The following is a 23858-nucleotide window of genomic DNA, read 5'->3' on the forward strand; positions in this document are numbered from 1 at the left end:
GCCCGCCTCCGCCGTCGTCCGCTCCGGCGCCCCCGCGCCTCCTCTCCTCGCCCCGACCGGATCCGGCGAGATCCGGCCCGGATTCGTCTTCTCCGGCCATCCCCGAGTCCAACTCCGGCGAGCTCGCGCCGCTGCCTCGGGATCCGTGCCATCCGGATCCAGATCTGAGGTTGACCCCGAATCTGCCAAGTCCCAGTTTTGTGTAATTTTCATGCCATGTTCGTCATGCCGTATCTCTGCATCCGTAGCTCCGTTTTACGTGTATAATATGTCAAATTGTTCGTCTCGACGAGTACATCATTTCATTCCATTGCATCATATTTATTTGAGGTCATCTAGATGCCTGAAGCAGCGTTGTAAGGGTGCTTCATAATGTTTTCTGTTGTCTGTTATCAGAACGAGCTCTTTTGTCATTTTTGCCATGATTGATGTGTGCATCCTATGAGGTTGATATCTTCATGTGTTTTGAACTATGCTATGTCTTCTTTACAGTGGTGTATGCCATGCATTTTTGTGATCAATGTGGTGACTAGTACAAGCATGCAAACTAGGCATCGTGATGTTGCTGTTTTAGTCCCTGTTCTGCTGTAATTTTGATGCCTTGTAAACTTGATACTACAGAGAGATCCATGCATAATTTGAGATACTTCATTAAGGGTGTTTTGAAAACATGGTTGTGCTCTATCCATCCGTGGTCCTGGTTGTAATTATGGAGTAGTCTAGCATGTCATTTTCGTGCTCTACTTTTGCTTCAAAATGTTTCCTGGCATATTGTTTACATGTTATTCAATTTGGCCAAGGTTGCTATAGTTGATCCTTGCATGTTATGGACTTGTTCTTGACTTGGTTTGTTACACAAACATGTCTTCTTGATGATGCTATGCTTATCTTGTCATGCAATGACTTGTGGTGAGTGTATCGAGCTTGTTAAGTAGTGTTCCCGTTGTTGCTGTTTTGCTAGGCTGAATCTGCTATTTTGTGATGCTATATAAACATGTTGGTACTAATCATTCTATGAATAATCTGGAGATGTTCTATAAATATGTTTTGATCTACATGTCATCCTCTATTCATCCATGCCCCTGGTTGCATTTATAGCTTGCTTTAGATTGTTCATATCTTGCTCCAAAGTTGCTTGAAAATGTTGCTGTCAGCCTGTTTACATTAAGTTCAGTTGTTCACATGTGTTTTGCTAGTGATCCATGCATCCTATGACCTTTCTATTGCCATGCTTAGCTTCACAAATATGTCTTCTTACTGTTGGGTGCCTTGCCATGCCATGTTTTGCTCTGTAGTGAGTTGCACAAGCTCATACACATGCCTTCATAATTAAGTTCCTGCCATGTTTGAATCTGTTTAATAACTTGCTATGTTTACTTGGGTGCCATTATATCTTCTGATCCCTTTTGGCTTATGGTCAGTAAGGGTCTTTTGATCTATGCATTTAGTAGATTCATGCCATGCCTTTGTTTGCCATGATAAGTTCCTGTAACAGGTTGTTTGATAGCTCTAAACATTGCATCGTGATGTTATTTTCTGCAAAGTCTGAAATTGTTATAACTTGCAATCTTACCACGTGTGTTTGAGCATGTTCTAGTGATTTCTAGATATAGCTCAGTGTTCATGTTTTGTAATGCTTTACCTGTACATCATGACCATGCCTTTTGTTTTCATGTTGGGGTGCTGTAGCATGTTGTTTTGGTGCTTGCAATATGCCTAGTTGCTGTTTTGGACAGATTGTTGCTATAACTTGTTCCATGTGTGTGTGTTGAACCGTTGCTCCGTTTTGAGTGTGCTCTATATGAAACTTGCTTAGAATTGCATGTAGTTTCATATTATCATGTTGCATCCTTGTTTTGAAGTGTTTGCTTGATGTTTGAGTGCATTTTGCATCAATGCCATGTTTAACTTGTTTTGCTCATATCTTCTAGGCCGTAGCTCCGAATCTAATGAACTTTATATGTAACTTGACTAGAATCTCATGTAGATCATCCTTGTGCATCTTAACTTGATGTTTAACTACTTGAACTTAAGGTTTATTCAGATCTGGACCAATTTCGAAATATGCTTATGAGGACTTACCGGAATTGTTATATGTTGTTCCCGGCCTCATTTAAACTTGCTTTGATGTGTTGTTCTTGTTTGCATCATCTCTTGCCATGAGTAGCTTCATGTAGCTTTGTCTTGCATCATGCTTGTTGTGCATCATGCCTTGTTCTTGTGTGGTGTGTTTACTATGTTGTGTGCTTCTTTTCGATAGTTCCTGTTTCGTTGCGATCGTGAGGATTCGTTCGTCTACGCTTGGTTCGGCTTCATCCGTTCATCTTCTTCATGGACTCGTTCTTCTTCCTTGCGGGATTTCAGGCAAGATGGCCGCTACCCTGGATCTCACTACTATTATTGCTATGCTAGTTGCTTCGTTCTATCGCTATGCTGCGTTACCTATCACCTATTTACCAAGCCATTCCAAATTGCCATGAACCTCTAACCTTTGACACCTTTCCTATGCAAACCGTTGTTTGGCTATGTTACCACTTTTGCTCAGCTCCTCTTATAGCGTTGCTAGTTGCAGGTGAAGTTGAAGATTTCTCCATGGTGGACAGGTTTATGTTTGGGATATCACAATATCTCTTATATATTTAATGCATCTATATACTTGGTAAAGGGTGGAAGACTCGGCCTTTTGCCTGGTGTTTTGTTCCACTCTTGCCGCCCTAGTTTTTGTTATACCGGTGTTATGTTCCCAGATTTTGCGTTCCTTACGCGGTCGGGTGATTTATGGGACCCCCTTGACAGTTCGCTTTGAATAAAACTCCTCCAGCAAGGCCCAACCTTGGTTTTACCATTTGCCTCACCTAGCCCTTTTACCCTTGGGAGTCGTGCTCTCGAGGGTCATCTTTATATTATTATCCCCCTGGGCTAGTGCTCGTCGTGAGTGTTGGTCCAAACTGTTGGCCGCCGGTGGCCACCAGGGGCAACTCTGGGCTGGCCTACCGAAAGTCTGGACAATCCGGTGTGCCCTAAGAACGAGATATGTGCAGCTCCTATCGGGATTTGTCGGCACATCCGGGCGGCTTTGCTCGTCTTGTTTTACCATTGTCGAAATGTCTTGTAAACCGGGATTCCGAGTCTGATCGGGTCTTCCTGGGAGAAGGTCTATTCCTTCGTTGATCGCGAGAGCTTGTCATGGGCTAAGTTGGGACACCCCTGCAGGGTATAATCTTTCGAAAGACGTGCCTGCGGTTATAGGCAGATGGGAATTTGTTAATGTCCGGTTGTACATGTAATATTGATGTAATGATATCCACCTTGCAAAAAGCGTTTCAATATGTGGGTCTATCCTTGGTGGAACCTTAGAGTTCCTTTTGGATAGGGTCGCATATTGGGCGTGACAATTGCTCTCCACTCGGAATTGTTTCTTAACATAGGCGAGTATGGGGTCGCAGCTAAGCCCCCGAGTGGAAGGATTGCTCTCCACTAGGAGTAGTTTTTTAACTTAGGCGAGTACAAGGTCGTAGCTGAGCCCCCAAGTGGGAGGATTGCTCTCCACTCAGAATAGTTTTTTAACTTAGGCAAGTACGGGGTTGGAGCTAAGCCTCCGAGTGGGAGGATTGCTCTCCACTTGGAGTAGTTTTTTAACTTAGGCGAGTACGGGGTCTCGGCTAAGCCCCCAAGTGGGAGGATTGCTCTCCACTCGGAGTAGTTTTTTAACTTAGGCGAGTACGGGGTCGCGGATAAGCCTCCGACTGAGTGGGTTTCTCTTCAGTCGGAGTGGTTTTGAAACTTAGGTGAATCGGGTTCGCGGCTAAGCCACTGAGTGAGAGGGTTGCTCTTCACTCGGAGTGGTTTTGAAACTTAGGCGAATCAGGTTCGCGGCTAAGCCACCCACTGGAGGATTTGAACACATGTATTTATGGGATAACAATCATTCAGCTGCTGCAAAAGTCTTTGTCTTTGATAAGCAAACTGAAGGATTCTTATTACAACTCGTCAATCCAAGTGTTTTAGGTATAGAAACGGCGGAGTAGCTCCACATTCCACGAGCGTGGCTCGTTTTTTTCTTGGCTATGTTGTAGAGGTGATACGCCCCATTGTGGAGCACCTTGGTGATGATGAAGGGACCTTCCCAGGCCAGAGCGAGCTTGTGAGGTTATTTCTGATGCACTCGGAGCACAAGGTCTCCTTCCTGGAATTCTCGACCTCTGACATTACAGGCATGGAATCGACGATGGTCTTGTTGATAGATGGTCGACGGGATCAGAGCCATCTCACGTTCTTCTTCCAGGAGATCAACTACATCTTGGCGTGCATGTTCTACTTCAGATTCTGAGAAGAGTTCCACTCGGGGGGCATTGTGCAACAAGTCACTTGGAAGCACAGCTTCAGCACCATACACCATGAAGAAAGGAGTTCGGTCATTCGACCGGTTGGGAGTTGTTCCCAGTCCCCATAAGATAGATGGCAATTCAGTCACCCAGGCTCCAGCAGCATGATTGAGGTCGCGCATCAGCCGGGGTTTTAGCCGTTGAAGGATCAAACCATTCGCCCTTTCTGCTTGTCCATTCAACTGCGGGTGCGCAACAGATGCGTAATCGACCCGAGTGCTTTGGGAAGCACAAAATGCCCTGAACTCATCAGAATCAAAGTTGGAGCCATTATCTGGGATAATGCTGTGAGGGACTCCATATCTTAATATCAACTCCTTGATGAAACTGATGGCAGTGCTCGTCTCAAGGTTCTTGATAGGCTTGGCTTCGATCCACTTGGTGAATTTATCGAATGCCACGAGCAAATGAGTGAAACCACTTCTGCCGGTCTTGAAGGGTCAATGCAAATGGCCGGATGAGTGGAATAGTCTTCAAGACAGATGCAGTCTTGTGAGACATGTTTGAGTAGAACTGGCAGCCTTCGGACTTGTCGACTATATCTTTTGCCATCTCATTTGCACGCGGCTAATAGAATCCAGTAGGTATACTTTGGCCATGATGGTCCGAGAGGACGCATGGGGACCACAGGTCCCCGAGTGGATCATTCAACCTTCTTCTGGAGAGATGCAACATTGAGCCAATCCTGTGACACTTTCCCTGTAAAGCTGCCCACTTATCACGGTGAAGCCTTCAGATCGACGGACAATCTGGCAGGCCTCATATTCATCTTTTGGGAGTTCCTGCCTGAGCAGGTATGTGATATATGGCACCGTACAGTTGGGGGTGATCACTAAAACTTCCTTGATCAAGTCGACTATAGCTGGGACTTCAATCTTAGTTGGATTGGTTGAACTTATCGGTTGTTGGGGCTAATCCGTGAAGGGATCATCTTGAACTGAAGGGGTGTGGAGATGCTCCAAGAACACATTACTGGGGATAGGCTTCCGAGTGGAACATATCTTTGCCAGATCATCAGGAGCTTGATTCTTTATTCGAGGTATGTGGTGGAGTTCTAATCCCTCGAATTTCTTTTCTAGCTTCCTTACTGCACTACAATAACAGGGTCATTGCTGGACTCCTGATATCCCACTCCTTATCAATTGACTGACCACCAAGTCTGAGTCGCCATAGACCATCAAGCGTCGGACGCCGAGTGAAATGGCCATACATAAGCCATACAAATTGCCTCATACTCGGCTTCATTGTTTGAAGAATCAAAGTGAATCTGGAGAACATTGCTGAGCTTGTCACCTCTTGGGGATACCAAAACTACTCCTGCACAAAGCCACTCAACATCTTGGACCCATCAAAGAACATAGTCCAATGCTTTGAGTGAATTTGGGTCGGTTACTGCTGTTCAATCCACTCAGCGAGGAAATCTGCTATTGCCTGGGACTTGATTGCTTTATTTGCCTCAAACTTGATATCCAAAGGAAGGAGTTCAATCGCCCACTTTGCCACTCGACCAGTTGCATCCCTATTGTTCAGAATTTCTGATAATGGAGCGTCGCTGACGACTGAAACCGAGTGGTCTGAGAAGTACTGTGCAACTCTTTTCATGGTCAAATAAATTCCATAAACAAGCTTCTGATAATGTGGATATCTCTACTTGGACGGAGCCAAGACTTCAGAAATATAATATATTGGGCGCTGAACATTGTAGGCTTTGCCTTCTTCTTCCCGCTCGACCGTGAGCACTATGCTGACAACTTGTCCAGTGGCTGCGATGTAAAGCAGTAAAGGCTCTTTGCGGATTGGAGCAACAAGCACCGGCTGGGTGGAAAGCAGGGCTTTGAGCTCTTCAAACGCTGCTTCAGCTTCAGGATTCCAGTCGAACTTGTCAAAATTCTTCATCAGTCAGTAAAGAGGTAATGCCTTTTCACCGAGGTGTGAGATGAATTGACTCAATGCAGCCAAACAACCAGTAAGCTTCTGAACATTGTGCACACGCACAGGGTGTTTCATTCAGAGGATTGTGCCAACCTTCTCTAGGTTTGCGTCGATTCCACGTTCGGAAACGAGGAAACCGAGTAACTTTCTACCTGGGACTCTAAACGTGCACTTTGATGGGTTGAGCTTGATATCATATCTTCTTAAGTTGGCAATGGTTTCAGCAAGGTCAGTCAGTAGGTAGGAACCATTGCGTGACTTGACCATCATGTCATCCATGTATGATTCCACATTCTGGCTGATTTGAGTGAGCAGGCACTTCTGAATCATGTGCATGAATGTGGCACCAGCATTCTTGAGGCCAGAGGGCAAAGTAACATAGAAAAAACACCTCAATGGTATGATGAAAGTTGTTTTAATTTTTTTGGGTCCATACAGTCGGATCTTATGGTACCTCGAATATGCATCCAAAAAGGACAAGTGCTCACACCCCCCAATTGAGTCGACTATCCGGTCGACGCGGGGCAGAGGGAAATGATCTTTCGGGAAGGACCGATTGATATGCTTGAAATCAATGCACATTCAGAGTGACTTATCTTTCTTTGGGACCATTACAACATTGGCGAGCCACTCGGAGTGGTATATCTCGCAGATGAACTCAGCTGCCAGAAGCCGAGCCACCTCCTCGCCAATTGCCTTCCCCTTCTCCGCGGCGGACTGACGGAGATGCTCTTTAATAGGTTTTGCTTTCGGGTTGACTCGCAAACGGTGCTTAGCCAGTTCCCTAGGTACACCCGACATGTCTGATGGTTTCCATGCGAGGATGTCCAAGTTCTCATGTAGGAACTGGATGAGCGCTTCTTCCTACTTGTTGTCAAGTGTTGTTGAGATATCAGTCGGAGCAGCATTGGGATCGGTCGGGTGAATGTGATTTGTTTCACCAGATGACTGAAATGCAGACTCTAAACCAGGCTTCTTGGTACGCAACAAATCACTCGAATCTGCATTCTTTTGGTATTCTTGCATCTCTACTGCTGCCATCTGTTCATCGGGGATCTTTGAGCTCTTCTGGAGGCACTCTTATGCTCTCTGCTGATTTCCAGTAACTATGATCACGCCTCTGGGACTACGCATCTTCAACTTGAGGTACACGTAACATGGTCGAGCCATGAAACGAGCATATGCAAGCCTGCCTAGAATAGCGTGGTAGGCACTGTCAAAATCCACCACCTCAAACGTTAACTTTTCCTTGCGGTAACTCTTTGAATCGCTGAAAACCACATCAAGAGTGATCTGACCGAGTGAATCGGCTTTCTTTCCTAGGATGACTCCATGGAATCGCATGTTTCTCTTGTTGAGCTTGGCCATCGGAATGCCCATCCCTCAGAGGGCCTTAGCATACAGAATATTCAAACCACTGCCACCGTCCATCAAAACCTTAGTCAGTCGAGTGCCCCCAATGACTGGGTAGACCACCAATGCTTATTGCTCAGGGGTAGCAAAGTGTGCTAGGTGGTCAGACTGGTCGAATGTAATGTGTTTTTTGACCATTTCAAATATGTCATCGTTGCCGAAGAAATCATATTTACTTCTCTGTTGATTACTTTCAGTCGAATTTTCTCTCGAGGTCAGCAAAAATCACTAAAGTGGCATTTACATTGGGGTAGCCGTCATCTTCCTCTTTGTCTTCCTCCTGATAAGACTATTTTTCCTTCTCACTGGGCTGACCCTCTTGGAAACTATGAATCAGGAGTCGGCGCTGTTGAGTGGTATGCTTGGGAAGAATCAAGTTTACCTCCTCATCATTTTTGGTGTGTATATGACACGGTAAATCAAGCACATCATTTCCCGCTTGATCTTTCACTTTTTGGGGGGTCCAAGGCCTTTAGGCTTCCCCTTGAACTTCCCTTGATTCAAAACTGCTGCCTCAGTAGGACCTGCGGGTTCAGCTTTGCGTTTGCGCTTCCAACTAGAGTCTCCCACTCCGGTGTCCTGGGCGACTGATTTGTTCTTGCCACTCCGGAGTCGGTCTTCTTCTTCGCCATTAGCATACCGAGTGGCTATCTCCATCATCCGTGTCAGAGACATTTCCTCGGTCCGACCAAACTTCAAGTTGAGCTCTCCGTAGCGGACACCTTCTTTAAAGGCGCAGACTCCTTGATGCTCTGATACATTCTCCACTATATGATGAAGGGTATTCCATCTCTGGATATAGTCTCTCAAAGTCTCATTCTATTTCTAAACACAATGCTGCAATTCAGCCAAACCAGCAGGTCGCTTGCAGGTGCCCTCGAATGTTTTGGTAAACACTCGGGCTAACTCTTCCCAACTAAAAATGCTCCCAGGGGCCAACTGATTAAACCAAGCTCTAGCAGGACCCTCAAGCATCAAAGGGAGGTGTTTCATGGCCACCTCATCGTTGCCACCACCAATGTGCACTGCTACTCGGTAATCCTCCAACCAATTGTCGGGCTTCTACTCTCCGGTGAACTTACTTACGCCCGTCGCCAACCTGAAGTTGTGAGGGATCTCAGTGGCTTGGATGGCTCTTCTAAAGCACTCAGGGCCGGAAACGTGCACTCTGCTTCCACTGGGTCGATCTCTATCAAGTCCTTCTCTGTATGTTCTATTCCTGTCAACCAAACCTTGCACGAGGAGTGATCTTGCATCGAACCCAAGCTCTTTTTGGTCGACTGCAACTCTGCGGTCATTACCATACGGGCGCCTGTCATCATACCGCCGGGGCACGTATGACCCACCCCTCAGAGGGGGTGAAGACACTCGACGACGGTTGTCACGGGCATACTCACAATCAAATTCTCTGTGGGATCTTCCCAGGTGCCGATCCCGATGGTGATCATGATCTTCACGTCGCAAAGGCGACCCAGGACTATGCGCCGACTGAACTATGTCTGCCCTCACTGACCTGCTGTGGATTCTGTTGCGTGACTGAGAAATGGCTGAGTTTTGCTCTCCTGCTGCTCGGAGCAGCGCTCGGATCTGCATCAGGCCTCTTCCAGCTTCTGAACGGGACAGCTGAATAGATTCTGCTATACGTGCATCAGCTGTAAGATTCTAGATTGGAGTGCGGTATACCTGGGGTTCAGGTGGAAACAATTGTTGTTGTCTTGATTCGGGGATCAGTCGACATGCGTGTGCGTCGACAGAATGTTGGAGGTTCTCCAGACGCGCATGCTCGGCCAATGTGGCCAGGCGCACAGCCTCCAAGGCCCGAGCCTCGGAAGTCGCCCCCACTATAGGGGTCTGGAGCACCTCCACGTTGCGGCGGTGCAACTCTTCCGTCTACTGCAAATTGAGAGGTTGGGGCTTGTACTCATCGTGACCATATGACGGGCCATCACCATCACCGTTGTCACCGTTGTGACGAAACCCGGTGGGCGGCGACGAGAGTCGACCATGAGAATTTCTGCCGCGGGATCACTGCTCCGCGCTCGGAAAGAATGTCCACGTAGCCAGTTGAATGGTCTATAGAGAAATTCGTCGGGCTCGATTGCCACGACTTGAGGGGTGGCCGACATACGGGCCACTTCATGCTTTACCCACCACTGAAGCCACGACCGACTGGATCTCTTGCGGCGGTGTTCAGCGGAGTGAGTGCATGACGCGGGAGCCGATCGATACTGCGTCGACTGCTGCCTCAGAAGGACAGCACAGGCACTCGCACAGAAGTGCGCTACCCCGCGGATAGAAAGAGCCTCGACATCGAGGGGGCTTCTTGAAGCCAAGCAGAGTCGTCGGTGATGAAAACGAGAGTGCCGAGTCGGATCTCCCGGCCCACAGCCAAACCACCACCAGAAACCATGTTGATGGAGACCGGAAAAATTGCAACCTCACCGGAAGTTGCCAAGACACTTTGCGCCATGATGGGCACCAACTGTCATGGTACTAAGTCTGACAGTAAGAGTAGGGGGTAGGTATGAGGAGGCAAGGCCCTAGCTACGTCGAGGTTCTACATAATAGTTTACGAGTTCAGGCCCCTCTCGGAGGAAGTAAAAGCCCTATGTCTCGGTGCCCTTAGGCGGTCGACTAGAATTTGAGTGTGTGTGTTACAGGGGGTGCGAACCCTTGTGCCAGAGGAGGGGGGGCGCTTATATAGAGTGCGCCAGGACCCCAACCATCCCCTATTATAGGGTTCAATGTACATTAAGACAGGGCGTTACTGGTAACACCAGCTATAAAGAGCTATTAATGGTATTTAAGACTACGGAGTGAACGCCTGACCGTTGCCATCCTGGGTGACTCTAGGTCTTCTACACTCCGAGTGGTTTCTTGGATGGTCCAGTGACTTCATCTTGGTCGAATGGAATTGGGGTATCCAAGTGAGATAATTGGTCGAGTGGATTGCACTCCAAGGTTACTTCAGTCGGATTCTCTTGTTACACTTTGAATGTCCTTGATTCTAGGGTAGTGACCTTGGGTAGGGCATCTAGGTCGGGCCTATGACCCTACCCTAGGCCCATGGCATTGTCAAGTACACCACAGTCCTGGACAAAGAGAAGAATCTAAAGGACGAAGTGAAGATGAAGCCCGTCGTGATCCAGGTTTGCATGCATAACTTGTGCTTGGTCTACCACATATGCTATGCCAACATTGAGTGCGAGGAATTTAAGAACTTCCTCGCGGACGACATAGTCAAATTCGTTACTGTAGACTTCAACAGTCCTTGGCCGGATAGGCCTCATTGTAGGCGAGCCCTTCGACCTCCAAAGGAATGGACTGGTGTCCTCCCGTCAGCCTTCAATGCTCACCCTGGCATGAGCCATGGTTCATCCTTCGTACGGTAAACTGAAGAAACCTCCACCCAAGTTTCATCGTCATGCATGGCAGTGGAATGTACTAGATATAGACCACATCCACTATGCTGCAATGGATGCCTACCTTTGTTTCAATATATACAAGGGTAGGATGAAGAGCAAGAGCCAAGTCTGTAGTTCAAGCCAAGAAGTATCAGCCAAGAGGAAGAGGGACAAGGACGAAGTCAAGCACGTGGACGAGGAGCCCGAGTAAGGTGGCAGTGTCGTTGCTCATGGTGGTTGTAATGAAGTGTCTACCGAATTAGTTGCTTAGTTTAATTTCAGGGTGCTTCATTTAATTTGAGGGGTGTGTTGTGCTGAGCCCCCAACAGAACTATGTTATGTTCCTTCTCGTTACTTTAACTCTTCAGTACGTCCATACTAGTATTTCTTATATTTCATCTTGTAGTTGGTAGTACTACCACTCATTTCTTCACATTATATACGTACAATATATATGGCCAACATCATATAGCTAGCGGTTTAGTTGCCAAAGAATTTCAGGGTGCTTAGTTTTATTTGAGGGGTGTCTTGTGCTAGACACCATTATTGTGACTCAAATCTTTTTTCCATGTTATAATGACATAAATACCTGTGGACCAACATGTCATCTCTCCCTCTATCTCACTACAGTATAATAAAGTGTGGGGCCTACTTGATCCCAACAGCGTTCTTATGTCCCTATAAAATTATTCGATTGGTTACTCCTGACAAGCGGGGCCGCACTTATCATTGTGAGATAGAGAGAATCGACATGTTTGTCTAGGCTTATTTTCGTCATATAATGGGGTCAACGGGTTTGACGTGAAAATAACAATGTCTAATGGAATTTTTGAGCAAACGTCTAACAGAATGATGGCATTTTTGAGATATCTAATTGCATTTTCGAGCAAGCATCTCACGGATCGATGGCATTTTTGAGTAGTTGTAACTTGTAATGGAAATACTGAGTAGTGAGACACAACTAGTGGCATAAATAATAAAAACCCAAGAATTAAATAGGTATGCAAATTTCTTTAATTCAAGTTAGCACCCCATCTAAGCACGTACTAGCTTTTTTAATAGTACCATATGCATAATTTGGCGATGAGCGCTCTATATATGTACCACCTTTTTCTTTAATTTCATCTTGTTAGTTTTTCTCCATGGTGCAATCCATCGATAATACTACTGTACAAAAGTATAGATTTAAAAGGCTAGAGGGTGGGGAAGTCTCGCTTGGTCGGTTTCACAAGAGGCGAGGGCCTTTGTGATTTGATGGCTCATTACTGCTGGAAGCCAGGGCCTTTGTGATTTGACTCCTCATATAAATGTTGCCGACGACCTGAGGAGGAGCAAAGAACCGTGTGGTATACTCAAGTTTTCCACTGCAGTACTAGTACGATGGAGGAGCATGAAACACGGCAGCCTAATGCGATATGGCAATAAAAATGATCTAATTTGCTAGTGAGTGATCCCACGACGCTGCTCATCATTAGCAATTTTCTATTCATGCCTCGCAGAGAACGTGACACGTGCGGCGAAACACCGAAGCAAAAGAAGAAACACAGGAGAAAAATAAGAAGGAAGATTATCACCCCCCAAAAAGAAGGAATACGCACACACAAAGTTCGGGGCATTGCTCTCTACTACATGAAGGGTTGTTGGCCGCAGAGTCGTAACTGCTTCATCATCACCAACATGACCTCCATCTGCTCGTGCATCTCCTCAGCCATCTTCTTCATTTTTTCCATGATGTGGGATTTCTTCACGCGAGCCTTCATCATCTCTTCCACGACCGCATTACGTACGTTCATCATCTCTTCCACGGTGAAACACCCGAAGCCGTTGATGAACTCCTTCTGCTTATTAAGATGATCGGGCATGTCATCGAGGGATAACGACTCCAGCGCCACCAGCTCCGCGTCTTCGCCTCCGCGGCTAGGGCGCTCCAGGGAGCCCTCGTCAGTGCATGACCTCGCTCGCCGACGACCAATGCGTCAACACTACACGTCCTTCTCTTCCCCGACGGATCTATGACCACCGGTGAGGAGGGAGAGAGAGGCCGTCTTTTTTCGATCTAGAGAGAGGGTGATAGTGTGAGAAGAAAGTGGGCATCCTTTAGCAAGCAAGTGCTGAAGCTCCAGCCTATAAATCTTTTTTAATACTAGTACTAGTTAGTCGTGCTTCAATACTGAATGACACGCCATTAAAAAAATAAAATCAAGAAATAATGCGGCACCTCGGGCCAACATGGTCAGATTGCATTTTGCACGAGAAATGACAAACCATGTTTCATTGACACGTGGTCCCATCCCAATATGTCAGTGAGACGACGGTGAGTCCTTTTGTACAATTTCTGAATGGACGTCTATGTAGGCCGGGGCGCCTCTTCCTGTACTGTGGCAACCGTCCACTGCCACTTTGTCTTTCCCTCTCGATTTGGAATTGCTATCGCACGCTCTTCCTCCCTCCTCCATTTGCCTTCACCCTTCCTTGTGCCATTGTTCGATCGTCTTCTCCATGGAGGGAACAAGGCAGAAATGATCCCATTATTATTGCCGCGATCTGAAAGATGACGTGGTGGGGGAACTCATTGATCGGTGTGACATCATCACCTCGGCTAGCATGGCAGGTTTGTTCAAGACCATTCTCGACTCAACTAATAACATCATTACAAAGAACCCAAGGGTCTAGGAGCAGTTTGATCTCCCCTATCTTCTTCGCCATGACCCTGTTCGCTGGCGCGCGGACGACGGAAGCCTCGCCTTGTGCAAGTTGATGCCGCTTGATAATGATACGTGTGATGTTAAGATGCCATCGCTTAAGGGTAAGGCCTGGGCAGACGCAAAGGTAGGTTGGGTTGTTTATATTGGGTACAACTACGAGTGGGAACTTGTGAATGTGTACACTCGTCAGTGGGTTCCACTTCCAAAAATCTCAGAGTGCCCTGAGGTTGAGCACACAGATGATATATGTATGTTCAAATACAATCATGGTGACTATCGTCTACGGAAGATAGCAATTTGTCGAGTTCCCAACCGCTCTTGGGATTACACGAACTATGAAGTTGTTGCAATCTTCGACAAGCTTGTTGCCATCGTTACTTCCACGGCTCGTCCATGCATATTGCTCAAAAACCTATTTATGTACACAGATGAGTACTATGATGCAACTAAATACAAGGGTCTTGTGTGTGCTGCCACCACTCGTGGCACTGATTTTGCATGGAACCCTTATGGTTTCGGTATGTTTGTCTTCCACGGTAATTATAATTTTTTTATCCACATGCATGCGGGTTAGCAAGTCTCCCATTACTAATTAACCTTCTTGTGTTTGCAAGGTCCTGTGAACATTCCACCACCTATGTTTGAAAAAATTTATAACCAAGGGGGAGATGACGATGGTGATGATCACGTGCATGAGGATGAGTAGGGCCTATATACTCAGTGGCGCTGGCAACTTATTCCGATGGATCACCTCTTCTTGTTTGTATACAATGCACTGCTGATGTTACTACTAAGGAGGTAGGTGTTGTCTCCCATGGCCGCACTCTCCAGACCTATTCCAACACCCGTTGCAGGGTATTCGGGATGGATAGTAGTGTGCTAGCACCAACACCTTCTCCCTGGTTCAGTATTGATAGTCTTGGAGAAAACTCGCTCTTCCTTGGGCAAAACTATCCAATGATGGTAAAAGGCGATCTGGCTGCTGTTGACACAACGTTACTACCATTTACGAGAAGCAACTGTATCTATACCTCGGACATTGCGGTGGTTCCCTACCCTGGTCCTGATATAGCAGGCCACTTCAGCCTGGATGACTAGTCATACGTTGGTCTCGATATTGACAATAGCTAGCCCATCCAGAGGCTTACCTATGGTTCAAAGCAAGCATTTTCAACGCCGAGGATTGGTTGAGCTAAAGTTCATTTCATTGCTTGTTATTGGTTGTGTGATGAAAACTTTAGTATTTACTAGAATGTTTTGTTGGAAATAATCTATAATCCAACATGTATCCTTGTTATCATTGTGCGTTGATGACTTGTTGTATGTAATGAATTGTCATTTGCAAATGCATGTCATAAACTTAATTTAAGAATGGTTTTCGAGTCACTTCTTGGAGTGTGAGTACCGTAGTAGTATACCCATCATCCGATATATGAAGTTGCCACATCACATAGAGCCAACCTAATATTGGAGTATGCTAGCACAATAGCTAATTCTAGTTAGATCAACTAGAGCTAGGTGTCAAACGGAGGCTGAGAAATAGGGTGATAGCATGTTTGCGTGAGGTGGGCGTGTATGTAGTATGATGTAGGCACAGGGCTTGCCGTGTTTCCTACTCCTCCGGTCTAAATGTGGAGAAGATTTGTTGAGTTCTTCCTCCTTTTGCCGACACGTGGGACATCTAGCATCCAGGTCGTGTCATGCAAGAAAACTGAGTGCTAGTAGAAGCCACGTGATGTGCATCTTGCGTTAAACTGTAAATAGAATCTTACTCTTGAGTAACTCCAAAAGCAGCCACCGAAGATCTTTATTGGATTTTCTTTTATCACCAGCACGTCGAGGTGAAAGATGTGCAGGTTTAGTGGGTCATCTTGAGTTTTCACTGATATGTGGGACCACATGTGAGCAAACAGACTCCAAGAAATTTCACGACAATGTGAGTCTAGAGAGAGAGAGGACGGCTGAGCACGGACACTAGGAAATTTTGCGACATTGTGAGTAGTACTAGTGGTGTACCGTACTCCTGGAGAGATAATGTGTTCACTCTACGTAACCAGCACCTCGATATAGTGGGGTGGCATGGGCCATAACTAGCATTCGCGTCTAGCAGTACGGCACACGCCACCCACACGAGTCCCATCTGACACCAATTTTCTTGGAGTCCATGCTACAACCATCTCTTCACCCTCTTGTTTTCTCAGTCATCGCGCGGTGGGTAGGGTGGGGTTTTTCTGATAGTCGGTCTGCTCAACTGCGGTCCCACTTGTGAGTGAAAATGCAACACAACACTCAGCCGTCGCGCATTGGCGTGAGGCGGAGCGAGGACAGCGGTAGAGAGTGACATCATCCAGCTTCAATCCTGAGCTCCTCTAGCGGATCTAAGGCGGGGGATAAGAACCACTCGTCAAACTTGGCTTGGACCTTGCAGTTGGTACTGAACATGTGGATGTCAAGGCGTCCGGCTGGCCCAGGGTGCAATGAAAGGATCTTGGAGACTGCGGCTGAGGGAGTCCTGGACTAGGGGGTGTCCGGATAGCCGAACTATCATCATCGGCCAGACTCCAAGACTATGAAGATACAAGATTGAAGACTTCGTCCCGTGTCCGGATGGGACTTTCCTTGGCGTGGAAGGCAAGCTTGGCGATACGGATATGTAGATCTCCTACCATTGTAACCGACTTTGTGTAACCCTAGCCCTCTCCGGTGTCTATATAAACCGGATGGTTTAGTCCGTAGAACAACAACAATCATACCATAGGCTAGCTTCTAGGGTTTAGCCTCCTTGATCTCGTGGTAGATCTACTCTTGTAACATCCACATCATCAATATCAATCAAGCAGGACGTAGGGTTTTACCTCCATCGAGAGGGCCCGAACCTGGGCAAAACATCGTGTCCCTTGTCTCCTGTTACCATCCGCCTAGACACACAGTTCGGGACCACCTACCCGAGATCCGCCGGTTTTGACACCGACATCGGTGCTTTCATTGAGAGTTCCTCTGTGTCGTCGCAATCAGGAAGGATGCATCTTCCCGTATTTAAAGACGGTACCATTGCCAAAGGAGCTTTGGCCGCCGGTCAAGCTATCCGGCTGGGTGGTTTTCTTATGACCGCCTGTCCGGCCACCGCTTCGACGATGACCTCTCGGGTCATCAAAAGCGATCTTCGCATCAAGTCGTAATTCACCGAGCAGCTGGATCCGAGCGAGCTCTCTTCTGTAAACGAGCTCTTGGATCGCATCGCCGCCCTGGGAGTCGCTACAGACTACGATCAGATTGGGCTTAAAACCGATCAGAGAGAAATTAACTCTCCCCAGGCTACCCACCATGTTGTTGTGGTAGAAGAACAACGCGGCGACTCTTCCCCTATGTTAAGAACCAGTTATGTCCGGATTCCCGATCCCTCCATGCCGGATTCCCGCGGAGGGACGGACGTCAATCGAGTAATGAACCTAAAGTCAAGCAGCGGACTAGATTCATTGGACGACCTCCAGCAATCCAAGCTTCCAAATCCGGAAATTCCTCGGCCTTTGAGCCTTAGATTGGGCGGGGCCCCGAATTTAGTTCCACCCGCCCACCCAAACACAAGCGATCTATCTCAAATACGGCAAGAGCCCGATGAAACAGTACATCATCACTGGGCCAGATTCCTCCTGGTTATGAACAGGATAAAGGACTGCCATGAGGAGAGCGCAATCTCTATTTTCTGCAATAATTGCACGGACAAGGGAATCATGAACGCCATAAGTCGTTGCGAGGATGCACGCTTCGCCGACCTGGCGACCATAGTACGAAAATATTGTGCGATGGAGAGTGCCTGGAAAACCGAAACTAGATTTTGGGACAATCCGGCCCTGAACACAATCTTAGTCCGGAATAAAAGGGTGCACCACGCTAAAGCACCTGGGTCAAAAACCAAAAAGCAAAAACCCCCCAAAGGGTACGGAACCGTACTGGAAGAATGGCTCAGCAGACCCTGCAAAATCCATAATGCAGAAGGCGCCACTCCAACACATAGCCTTCGGGCATGTTGGATACTACGGCAGGTGGCCAAAAGTGGTGAAGGGCTTCTAGCCCCGGACAACCAGCCCAACAGCACCAGTACGGTATCTACAGTCTTCGAGACTTTCACATCAAATAATATGCGGAAACGAACAATCCGCAGCCTTGCCAAAGTCTACCAAGTAGCAACAACAAATCCATGGAGCGACACGGCTATCACCTTCAATGCCAGCGACGAACCTAAATTCCGAACAGCCCGAGCACCAGCCGCATTGGTCCTCAGTCCCATAGTGGACGACTTTCGTCTTACCAAGGTACTCATGGATGGCGGCAGCGGATTAAACCTCATCTACGAGGAAACTCTCCAAAAAATGGAAATAGACTGGAGCCGCATTGAGAGAAGCAGCACAACCTAGAGGAATAATCCCTAGTCAGGAAGTACGCTGCACAGGAAAAATCACACTAGATGTGGTGTTCGGCTCGCCGGACAACTAAAGGTCTGAGGAAGTCACGTTCCAAGTGGCCCCGTTCAGCAGCGGATATCACGCTCTATTAGGGCGAGAGGAATTCACAATTTTCCAAGCCGTACCCCATTACGGGTACATGAAGCTCAAAATGCCCGGGCCCAATGGAATCATCACTCTGATCAGTGATCCGGTGTCAGGACCCCGACTCGATGTCACATCGATCTAGCTGGTAACACCTCATATCACTTTGCGGCCTCACGCACGGTATCCCCACGGGTGTCGCCTTACCTTTGCCCGGGACCTTTTGCGCCTTTTGGCCCACGTATATGATAGTGTCGCTAGCATCCATATGATAAGGAGCCCGGGCTGACATGACTAGTCGTAAACCCAAAGTGGCACAGACTTACAGGGACAGGCATCCATGACCCAGCTTCGAACGTGTCGGTCATCAGCAAGTGGGTCCGGGCTGTAGCACTGGGCTAGCAGGACTCCGGTAAACCGGGCTGTAGCGGGCTAACAGGACTCCGGTACTCAAAGCGTGACATTTCCCCGAAGGGACAGACACAGGAACGAAGAAGGACACATGCCGGCCAGCCTAAGTGTTCCAGAGCAGTAGCAAGCTACCATGGCTCAGCGGTAACACTAGGAGACATTTCCCGGTAAGAGAGGCTACTAAAGATAAACAACTAGATAGTCAGATCCCACACATACCAAGCATTTCAATCATACACACAATATGCTCGATATGTGCAAATACAACGAAGCATCACAACATGACTCTACGACACAAGTACTTTATTTAAGGCTCAGAGAGCCATACATAACATACACAAAGGTACGGGTCTCACGACCCAACATTCAAGTCATACAGTCATACAAACCAGCAGCGGAAGTACATTGTCTGAGTACAGACAACTAGTAAAATAAAAGAGGCTTGGAAAGCCTAGCTATACTCCGTGGTCCATCACAATCTCAGGGTCACCACCTGGGTCCTTAGCCTACTCGTTGATGTCAACGTCTACATAGAACCCATCAGAAGGGGTTGCAGCGTCTTCTGTAAAAATGTAGATTATAGCAACATGAGTACAAAGGTACTCAGCAAGACTTACATCAGATCCTACATACATGCATATTATCAAGAAGGGTTGGTGGAGTTATTGCAGCAAGCCAGCTTTGACTCTTGGCTAGACTATCCTACGATACTCCAACTTGAAATGGTTTTGCGCACACGAGTCCACTACTCACCACTTCAATACACTACCGAGGATCCACCTCCGTCTTCCTACGGAAGGGCCATCCTCGGCACTCACACTTATCTTGAGGCTTTTAACAGTTTCCATTTACTTGTCTATGAACTGTATAGGAAACCAAGTAGTCCTTTACCGCGGACGCGGCTATTTGAATAGATCATGTTAACCCTGCAGGGGTGTACTTCTTCATACACGCTCTCACCACTTACCGTCGTTTACACGACATGTACTCGACAACCTTCAAGCGGAAGCCCAACGTGGGTGTCGGCCACGACCTACCTAATCACCTAAGCCTCCAGTCCAGGTTTATCGCCTATTCAGGTTCCATCCGCAGGGAGTCCGGCCGAGGTTTCCCATACGGCCCCGAACGATGTGAACAGGGTTCCCGAGATACCTAACGGGTATTCGGTACACCCGGCCACGTACCTACCGCATCACAGCCCACCCCTACGGTCAGCGCTGTCCACGGCCTCCAGTAGGCTACAAACACCAGAAACTAGTTGCAACTCCTGGACGGAGAACTAGGGTGAATAAGAAGCCGAGAGGGTCCATTGGTTTCGGGCCCAATGCATGGTAGTAGCTGATTCTTAAATCACACATACAGATCTCAGTGCTTAAGGTCGGCTTCAATGAAACAACCCACCATGTACTCCTACATGGCCTCTCATCGATACCTTTACCAAATCGTGTTCACCACACCACTCCCATTACCAACATAATCATTTCACTCTAGCCCATCACCCAGATGAACCAGACCTGACACGACTCTAAGCATAGCAGGCATAGCAAGGTAGGAACAACACATACATATGGCTCAATCAACTCCTACACATGCTAGTGGGTTTCATCTAGTTACTGTGGCAATGACAGGTCATGCAGAGGAAATGGGTTCAACTACCGTAGCACACAGCAGTTTGAAACGCGTTGTCTTAATGCAGTAAAAGAGAGCAGGAGCGAGAACATGGGATTGTATCGATATGATCAATGGTTGGTTGCTTGCCTGATGGTTCGATGCACGGATACGGTTCTTCGTTAGGGTAATCACGGTATTCCTCGGAGGCAGAACCTGTCGCAAAGGACATCGATACACAACATCACCAAACAATGTGCAACAATATGATGCATGCATGAAACATGGCAATATGAGTGTGTTGGGCTAATGCAACTAAAACCAGAAGGATTTGAGCAAATTTGAATCAAGGATTCAAATTTCAAATTCAAATATGGCCTTTTAAAGTGCTTTTCCTTGTTCTGCTTGAAACATCAATTTAACTTGTTTGATCATGCATGAAAATAGTACAGATGGATAGATTGGATTTTTCTGATCATTTTTCATATATAATTTGTCCAATTTGGAGTTACAGAATAAAAGTTATGAATTTTTGAAGTTTAAATAATATTCTGGAATTTCCTGATTTAATTTAAATCCAGAAATATAAATATTGCGCCAGCATGACGTCAGCATGACGTCAGTGGTCAACTGCGACTGGCTGGAGTCAAACCTGACGTGTGGGGGCCACACGTCAGTGACAGGGGGGGTTTAACAGGTTTAATTTAATCCTAATTAGGGATTAGTGGCGCTGGGGCCCACTGTCAGTGTCAGGGGGGTTGACTAACAGTAGTTAGCGCTAACCTAACCACCTGGCCGACAGGGCCCACGCGTCAGTGACCCTGGGGGGTCAAACCCCCGGTCGGACAAGTCAAACCCCACCGGCGACATGATGCCGGCGAGGTCCGAGACGGCGGCGAAAGTGCTTTTTGCCATTCCGGCAACCAAATGGACGGCGGAAGGTATCTACGTGTTGCTGAGGTTGAGCCGCGACTATTGGTGGTGGTGGTTGGGCTCGGGGTGGCCGGAGTTGACGACGGCGAGCTCGGCTGCGGCGGCCGGAGTTCGGGTGCGGTCGGGATCAGTGTTGCAGGGGGTTTGGGGAGGCGTTGGTGCGTGCTGCGTGCTCCTGGTGAGGTGGGGAGCACGATAGTGCGCTCGGTTGGGTGCTACGGTGACCGTGGCCACGACGGCGACATCGCCGGCGGCGTGGAGCTCTCGGCCAAGGTGGGGCTAGGGCCTAGAGGTCGAAAGAGACCAGGGGAGAAGGGGGAAACGGTGGCGTAGCTCACCGCGGTTGCAGTGGGCGTCGAAGCGGGCTCGGGGACGCGCTGGAGACGACGAATTCGACGGCGACGATGGTCGGAGCCCGAAGAGGGGAACGGCGACGTGGCGGCGGTGCAGGGCTTCCGGGGAGCTGTGGAACGGTGGGGAGGAAGAGGGAGTCGAGGCGGAGCTCCTGAGCTAGTCGGGGGAGCGAGGGGTGGTCGGAGACGGCGGCTATGGCGAACGGCGGCGACGGTGGTGTTCGGCCGTGAGAGAGAGGGAGGGAGCAGCACGGGAGAGAGAGGGGGATAAGGCCAGGGGATCGGGGCGGCACCGAGAAGAAGCGCCGCGGTGTCGCGCTGGCGAGGGAGGCAGGCAGACGAGCTGGTGGCGTGGCGCTCCGGCCGTGCGCGCGCGCCGGCCACACGCCTGGCCGACTGGCGCCAGGAGGACGACGGCGGTGGTGGGCTGGGCTGGCTTGCTGGGCCGGCCAGCTGGCTGGGCCGCACAGGGAGGAGCCCAGGTAAGTTTTCCCCCTTTTTTTTCTATTTCTGTTTTTATTTAATATATCTGCAACTTTGTTGAATTAAATAAAATACCTAGGCAACTTCAAAAATCACCAAACTATTCCTGGCCCATAGTTGGATTATTTCCAACATGAAACATTTTAGTTTGGAGATATTTGAGCATTTAAATATTTTATATTATTTTAAATGCCCAAATTCAAATATTTATGATTTAATTCAAAAACCCTAGGATGGCCTAGGAAAATGTGCACCACTTTTGGCAGAGGTTCTGAACCAAGACAAAAATGATGGGCATTTTAGAAGGGCATTTCAGGTTCATTGAAAAATTATTTTAGTAACCCTAGTTGGTTTCAGAAGGGACTGGGGGTTCTGTCATCCCCATTTCAAGTTTCTGATGAAAGAGTAAACATGATGCAACACTCTAATGCATGACTAGCTAGGGTGTGACAACTCACCCCCACTCAAAAGAATCTCGTCCCGAGATTTGGGTTCCTCCGAGAAGAAGGCGGGATATTCAAGTCGAAGACGATCCTCCCTTTCCCAAGTTGCTTCATCCTCAGAATGGTGCGACCATTGAACCTTGAGAAACTTGATATTATGACGTCGCGTGGTACGTTCGGCTTGATCGAGGATACGAATGGGGTACTCTCGATATGTAAGATCATCTTGGAGATCAAGCGTTTCGTGGTCCACTTCACGGATAGGATCCGAGAAGCAACGCCTGAGTTGAGAAACGTGGAAGACATCGTGAACTCTAGAGAGGTGCGGAGGTAGTTCCAACTGGTAGGCAACTTCTCCTCGTTTGGCAAGAATGCGAAAAGGTCCAATGTAACGAGGAGCCAATTTGCCTTTGATACCGAAACGATGGGTTCCCTTCAGAGGGGTGACCCGAAGATAAGCCTTCTCGTCAACCTCGAAAGTCATAGCCTTATGTTTTCGGTCATATTGACTCTTTTGACGAGATTGGGCTGTTTTCAACTTTTCACGAACGATACAAACTTGTTCTTCTGCTTCCTGAATCATATCCGGGCCAAAGAATTGTCTTTCCCCGGTCTCTGACCAGTTAAGGGGTGTTCGACATCGTCGTCCATAGAGAACTTCAAAAGGGGCTTTACCCAAGCTAGATTGATAGCTGTTGTTGTAAGCGAATTCGGCAAATGGAAGGCACTTCTCCCAGTCCATTCCGAATGAGATAACAGAGGCTCGAAGCATGTCTTCTAGAATCTGATTGACGTGTTCCACTTGACCACTTGACTGAGGGTGGAAAGCGGTGCTAAAAGAGAGACGGGTTCCCATAGCATTTTGGAAGCTTTCCCAAAATCGAGAGGTGAAAAGACTTCCTCGATCCGAGTTAATTTCCAAAGGAACACCATGGAGGGACACTATTCGGGAGATGTATAAGTCTGCCAGCTGGCTAGCGGTTATACTCTCACGAACAGGTAAGAAATGAGCTACTTTGGAAAGACGATTGACCACGACGAAAATAGCATTATTCCCTCTCTTGGTCCTGGGAAAACCGGTAATGAAATCCATACCAATTTTATCCCATTTCCATTCAGGAATAGCTAAGGGTTGAAGGGTGCCAGCAGGCCGTTGATGCTCTGCTTTTACACGACGACAGACGTCGCAATTTGCAATATACTGAGCAATTTCTCTCTTCATCCTAGTCCACCAGAACCTC

This window comes from Triticum aestivum, chromosome 6B, assembly GCF_018294505.1.
Source record: "Triticum aestivum cultivar Chinese Spring chromosome 6B, IWGSC CS RefSeq v2.1, whole genome shotgun sequence".
Classification (NCBI taxonomy): Eukaryota; Viridiplantae; Streptophyta; class Magnoliopsida; order Poales; family Poaceae; genus Triticum; species Triticum aestivum.